The sequence below is a fragment of the Bison bison genome, unplaced genomic scaffold (assembly GCF_000754665.1).
Source record: "Bison bison bison isolate TAMUID 2011002044 unplaced genomic scaffold, Bison_UMD1.0 scf7180017853731, whole genome shotgun sequence".
Taxonomy (NCBI): Eukaryota; Metazoa; Chordata; class Mammalia; order Artiodactyla; family Bovidae; genus Bison; species Bison bison.
In genome coordinates, this window is record NW_011484304.1 from 17,102 (window position 1) to 24,866 (window position 7,765).

Consider the following 7,765-nt stretch of genomic DNA (forward strand, 5'->3'; position numbering starts at 1 on the left):
AGTCCAGCATTTCTCATGATGTACTCTGCATATAAGTTAAATAAGCAGGGTGACAATATACAGCCTTGACGTATATTTAGCAAACTACAGAAAAAAAAAATATTAGAAAGTTTAATCTAGTAAACCTCTTCTTTATCTAAAATCCATGTAGTATAAATCAGTGCCTATTTTAAGATATTAAAAGTCTTACTACATGCCAGAAAGCATACCTGATTGAACCTCCTTTCCAAATGCTAGCCTATCATGCTAATTTATGATCTAAAGACCAACATGAGTGTGTAAAATACTTCCATTCATAAAATTTGCAATGTAGGTTTTCTTTAAATTCCTGATAGCAAAAACACACTTTTGTTATTTCTTATTTTGGGGTGGGGGGCTGTGGAACTGCTGTGCCACTCGGCTTGTGGGCTCTTGGTTCCCTCACCAGGGATCCAGCCTGTGCCCCCTGCATGGGGAGTACAGAGCCTTACCACTGACCTGCCAGGGAAGTCCTTGTTATTTCTTATTGAGTAACAACTAGCAATATTTGAAATTAGCTTCTAAAATAGAGTTACTCTATAACGTAAGAGCAAACCAACTTAAATCAAAATAAATTCTATTTTGCTTAAGCAGCAAAAGATTAGAAATGACCTAAAATGTCTATCAATAAGATCTGATGAAATAAATTAATACACATCTATACTCCAGAATGGACTTCCCAGGTGACTCAGTGGTATAAAGAATCCTCCTGCCAAAGCAGGACACAAGAGATTCAGGTTCGATCCTGGGTTGGGAAGATCCCCTGGAGAAGTAAATGGCAACACACTCTAGTATTCTTGCCTGGGAAATCCCATGGACAGAGGAGTCTGGTGGGCTGTAGTCCATGGGCTCACAAGAGTTGAATGGGACTAAACAGTAAAACTCCAGAATAATCTGCATTGTTAAAAACAGGTAGTAATACACCCAATCAAGATACAATCATTTCTAAGACATAATGGAAAAAATATTAAAGAACTAGAATAGCATTTACAGCATGTTACTACTTGTATGTAAATTTATACACACTTGCCCATGGATAAAGAAACAAGAAACTGTTAAGCTAAGAAATAGAAATGGGAGAACTACTTTTTACTGTTTACCTTTTCTCTTGAATTTTGTACCATATGTATCTATCGTCTGCTTTTAAAAAGACTAATTTTTTTAAAAAGAGGAAATAAGCCAATACCAGAAAAATCCATGCTTTTAAAAAATATACAAACTGTCTTCAAAACCTTAACACAAGTTACTGTTCTAATCTTCTTCTACTAAATTATTTAGATAACTATAAGAAAATAAAAAGTCTTTCCCCTGTAGATGCTAGTGATTCATTCAACAACACCGAGCGTCTCTAGAAAGTTTATGTATATTTATGTGCAGGGGAGGCTCCAGCGCCCTCGGGGAGTCTCTCTAAGGCAGAAGAAAGGCTCAGTGACTAATGTTCAGCCAACACCAGCATCTGAGGCTACACCCACAGGATGGATGCGAGGGCTCCACACGGATGAGTGTCTCAGCCTCCCAGCCTTCGGCAACATGGCATGTGGCTACTGAGTAGGGCTCCTACCTCACTTCACGTCATCCGTTTGGTAGGACAGGACACTACACGGTACTAGAGAAAACCGAAGAGCTCACTGTCAGATGTCAGGCTTCACAGTGTGCAGGAAAAGACCTACCAGGTCATCCAATCTAGGGAGATGAGGACACGCATGCGTGCTCACATGCATGCTCGCTTGTGTCCAACTCTGTGTGACCCCCCCAGACTGTAGCCCTGTCCTCTGTCCATGGGATTCTCAGGCAAGAATACTGGGGTGAATTGCCATTTACTTCTCCAGGGGATCTTCCTGACTCAGGGATAGAACCCGTGTCTCCTGCATTGGCATATGGATTCTTTCTCACTGAGTCACCTGGGAAGCCCCAATCTAGGGAGATAAATTGAGACAAAGGGAAATAGGGTTTGTTTTTTTTTTTAAGTTTTGGAAGGATACATACACAGAGGTGATAGATGTCATGAAGACACAAGAGAGAGAATGTCAAGTGATGACGGAGGCAGAGATGAGAATGATGGAACCCCAAGGATGCTGGCAAAGGCCAGAAGCCAGAAGAATCAAGGAAGGACTCTCTCCTCCATGTTTCAGAGGAAGCACAGCCCTGTGAAGCCTGATATCAGACTTCTGGCCTCCCAAATTGTGAGATGATTTCTTTTAAGTCACCCAATTTGTGCTGCTTTTTTATGGCAAACCTAAGAAACTAACACACTGACAAAAAAGTCTTTGAAGTTTTCACTAACACATTCCCTAGATGGATAAACAATGAACGTGCCTTCTGATATATTGCAATATGAAACCCCACAACCTATGAAACATCCTTTCCAAAATTGCAGAACCTGAATCTAATCAAGTCTCTAGACCGAACTTCTAGCATTCAGAAATACAGGGAACAGAAGAACAGGTAAGTGACACCACGAGAAAACAGAAATCTACAGTGTAGGATGGTCTATGAGACAGCTGTCTTGGATTCAAATTTAGTATCACTAGCAGGGGGAAAAAAGGAGGTAAAAAGACTGCTCTAGATTAAAAGAAACTAAAGGCACATAAAAACCAAATGCAATGGATAAACCTTAATTAAATCCTGATTTTTTAAAAGGGCCATAAAAGGATCCCTGGGACAAAAAAGTTGGAGTAATTATATTCATATCACACAAAACAGACTTTAAAATAAAGATTATAATAAAAGACAAAGAAGAACATTGCATAATGATAAAGGGATCATTCAGAAAGAAGGAAGACATTTATAAATGTAAATGAACCCAACATAGGAGCCACAAGAAATACAAAGCAAAAGCCTTCTTGGGACAACTGGAAATTCAAATATAAGAACCAGATATTACAGATTGTAGAATTGGTACTAATTTTTAAGGTGTGATAGCAGTATCATAATTATATAAGAGAATGTCTCTATTCTTAGGAGATGCACATTGAAGTATTTAAAGATGGCATATCATGAACTCGACATCTTATTAATATTTTTATGATCGAGGAAAAGTTTTATTTATAGAGCATATATATAAGTTTTTAAAATGGCACAATGCTAACAATTACTGAATCTAGTTATAGAATACATGGGTGTCCATTGTACTATTCATTCAAAATTTTATACATAATAAAATATTTCATAATAAAAAATTGGAGCATAATAAAATTAAAAGGGGCCTCAACGCAATGAGGTAGCCAGAACAAGTTCCTGAAACAAAAAAAAATACATTAGTAGAAAAACTGGTTAAATATGAATAAAATCTGTAACATACTTAATATTATTGTACTAATGGCAATTTCCTCGTAAATGGGCATGGTTCTATAAGACGTTAAGGGGAAGTTGGATAAAGGGAACTCCCTGTACTATCTTTGCAAATTTTCAATAAATCTAAAATTACTCCAAAATAAAAATGTTTTTTTGTTTGTTTTTTGGAAAGGGGGTTGGGACTTCCCTGGCAGTCCAGAGGTTAAGACTCCATGCTTCCACTGCAGAGGGCACAGGTTTGATCCCTGGTCAGGGAGCTGAGACCTGCCATGCCTGTGCAGTGCAGAAAAAAAAAAAAAAGTCAAAATGGGGGCAACCCGTATATAAGTGGCTTAGTGGTAAAGAGTCTGTCTGCCAATGAAGGAGACACAGAAGACACAGGTTCAGTTCCTGAGTCAGGAAGATCCCCTGGAGGAGGAAATGGCAACCCACTCCAGTATTCTTGCCTGGGAAATCCCATGGACAGTGGAGCTTGGAGGACTACATGGGGTTGCAGAGTCAGACACGACTGAGCACACACACACACACACACACACACTCCACTTGACCAGTCCTGCAGTCACACCCACCTTTACAGGACAGATCGGATTACCCAAGTTGCAACATCAGCAGTCATCCGTGCAGTTCTTAACAGCCTAAAGTATTTTCAGTCATATTATCTCATTGAATCCTGGTGACAGCCCTCATTTTGTAAAGGACCAGTAAACACCTAGCCCACCTCACTGAATCATAAACACTTTTCACCTGAAGGTCTGTCTCTAACAGGAGATTCCCACCCACCTTGGCCCAGGTACCCAGATATTTGATTTCCTCCAAGGTCAGCCCTTCCATTGGGCCCCTGGGGCTTCACCTGAGACCCACATTAATGGTAGTACCTAGCAGAAATTTAGTGACACTGTTTTGTGTTCTTTTTCATTATGATTTGTTGTTGTTGTTTAGTTGCTCAGTCGTGTCCAACCCTTTGTGAACCCATGGACTGCAGCACACCAGGTTTCCCTGTCCTTCACCAGCTCCTGGAGTTTGCCCAAGTTCATGTCCATTGAGTCAGTGATGCCATCCAGCCATCTTGTCCTCTGTCATCCCCTTCCCCTCTTGCCTTCAATCTTTCCCAGCATCAGGGTCTTTTCAAATGAGTCAGCTCTTTGCATCAGGTGGCCAAAGTATTGGAGCTTCGGCTTCAGCATCAGCCCTTTCAATGAATATTCATGGTTGATTTCCTTTAGAATTGACTGGTTTGAACTCCTTGCTTTTCAGGGACTCTCACGAGTCTTCTCCAGTTAAAAAGCATCAATTCTTTATGGTCCAACTGTCAAATCCATATACAATTACTACAAAAACCATGGATTTGACTGTATGGAACTTTGTAGGTAAAATAATGTCCCTGCTTTTTAATATGCTGTCTAGGTTGGTCATATCTTTTCTTCCAAGGAGCAAGTGTCTTTTAATTTCATGGCTGCAGTCACCATCTGCAGTGATTTTGGAGCCCAGAAAAATAAAGTCTGACACTGTTTCCACTATTTCCCCATCTATTTGCCATGAAGTGATAGGATCAGATGCCATGATCTTCGTTTTTTGAATGTTGAGTTTTAAGCCAGCTTTTTCACTCTTCTCTTTCACCTTCATCAAGAGGCTCTTATAGTTCCTCTTCACTTTCTGCCATAAAGGTGGTGTCATTTGCATATCTGAGGTTATTAATATTTCTCTTGGCAATCTTGAATCCACCTTGTGCTTCATCCAGCCCAGCATTTCACATGATGAGCTCTGCATATAAGTTAAGTAAGCAGGGTGACTATATACAGCCTTGATGTGCTCCTTTCCCAATTTTGAACCAGTCTGTTGTTACATGTCCAGTTCTAACTGTTGCTTCTTGATCTGCATACAGATTTCTCTGGAGGCAAGCGAGGTGGTCTGGTATTCCCATCTCTTTCAGAATCATTATGATTACCTTCTATTTTATAGCAATTGACTATGATATCCATTCACGGTAGAGATATAGTATTTCCCTTTTTAAGGATATTGGCAGCTTTTTAAAAGGGGAGGAAGAAAAAGACTAAGAAATAATAGATTTTTACTTGGTAAAAATACAACACACTTTCTTACCTATTTCTATATCTTCTTGGTACCTCTGACAGCCCAGAACTATGCTGACCATTACACAGTAGCAACCAGCCACATATGACTACCATGCAATTACTATAGTATTGTCATTTAAATGAATTAAAATTAAATAAGATTAAAAATTCAGTGAGTCAGTCACACTGTCCCCATTTCAAGTGCTTGGTAGTCACATGTGGCAATGGCTACCATGTTGGACAATGCAGCTACAGAACACTCCTCCCATCACAGAAAGTTCTACTGGTCAGCGTGGGCCTGGAACGCCACTCACGGCTCACCTGGCTACTCATCCGGCAGTGGTGCTAAAAGGCATGGTTTCTCCCCAAGTAGTGGTCACTTGGCAGGCTGGAGAGAGGGGCATCCCAAAGGAGGAGGGCCCTTGGAGGGGGCTGCCAGAATTGGGGAAGGGGAAACAGACCTTTTGTGCTCAGTCGCTCAGTTGTGTCTGACTCTTTGAGACCCCACATGGACTGTGGCCTGTCAGACTCCTCTGTCCATGGGATTCTCCAGGCAAGACTATTGGAATGGGTTGCCATTTCCTCTTCCAGAGGATCGTCCCAACCCAGGGATTGAACCCACATTTCCTGTGTCTTCTGCTGCATTGCAGGTAGATTCTTTACCTGCTGAGCCTTGGGGTTGACCAATCCTGCAGAGAACAAAACCCAAAACATAAAGGGGAAGATGCCTGATGAACCCACTTTGTGGCTACAAACCTTGGTCAAAGATCTTCTCTAAAAGTCTTACCTGTATTAAAACTTAAGGCAGCTCACTAAGAGAAATAGCACCCAGTGAGCTACAAAGTGCCTCCTGTGGTCTTCTGCAGATGTAATATTCATTAAAACTATGACAGCAGACACTGCAACTCCTCTAAGCTGTTCTACTTCCTCAGGAAAATTCTCATGGAAGCAAGAAAGCTACCACTCCACTGAAGCCCTGCAGGGAAGCACTGACCTGCAGCAGAAGGAGACCTCCCAGCCTCTCACCTATCAAAGGGGCCTTGGCAGCGACCAGGTCAGGAGAGCCTGGGAACCATCTCTTTCCAGGGGCTGGAAGGAGTGGAGGCAGGCTGCCCATGATGGGGGTATGAGGAAATGAGGAATGATCACTGCCAGCCAAAGGATTTGGCATCTCAAAGCCTGGAAAAATGAAGAAAACAAACGGAAGGCGAACACCTGCTGCAGAGGCCAGCGAGCTGCACAGGGAACAGCTCGGGCAACTCTAGGAGACCTTCACATCTTGGAATTCAAAGTTTCCGTGATCCAAATGCAGGATGTTAGCTGGACTTGCTGAGATGAGCACCACACAATACACACAAATATTGAACCATCAGGTTGTTCAGCTGAAACTAATCAATGTTAAGGGTCAAATCTCAAGTAAAATAAAGACAAACTGCTCAGAAAGAAACAAAACTGTTACATTTTAAGCTTATGAGTTCCCTCCCCACCCTGAGAAAGTGAGTTCAATAAAACACATTCTGCATTTAAAATATGAATAAAATAATAATAATAAAATATATTCTTTGAATATGAATAATGAAAATATTAATAAAAATATGAAAATATGAATAAAATAAAAAATAAGAATAACAATTTGTTTAAAGCTTTTTTAACATGGTCCTGTAACTTCAGCTACTTTTCCCTTCAAGGGACAAGTGAGTATTATTTTCTTCTCACCTACTTAACTCAAAACAAGCAATCTGAAAAGTCACTGCTTCAAGGACTCGGCTTATAGCTGAAGTGCTTTTAAAATCAATGAGGAACTGCTTCTTCACATTCACCATACACTTCAAGGCACTCTTCAAAATGTCTCAATTAACAAACTTAGAATCAGAAAAATAAACAGATAGAGAATTGGAACTATTTCCTATGCGCCCATCTATATAAAGAGGCTATCCCATTTGTGTATTATACTCTGGTTCAAAAGAAAATGTAGCTTCAGAAGAAGCATTTTAGCCTATAAAGGTTAAACATTAAAATAGTGTATTCCCATCTGGAACATGTTCAAATCAGATATCGTTGTATTACAGAGGTATATTCTCTTAATTGAATGAAAAATTCTTACTTTTCTTTCATACATTGCCAAGTCGCTTCAGTCATGTCAGATTCTGTGTGACCCCATAGACAGCAGCCCATCAGGCTTCCCCATCCCTGGGATTCTCCAGGCAAGAACACTGGAGTGGGTTGCCATTTCCTTCTCCAATGCATGAAAGTGAAAAATGAAAGTGAAGTCGCTCAGTCGTGTCCGACTCCTAGCGACCCCATGGACTGCAGCCCACCAGGCTCCTCCATCCATGGGATTTTCCAGGCAACAGTACTGGAGTGGGGTGCCATTGCCTTCT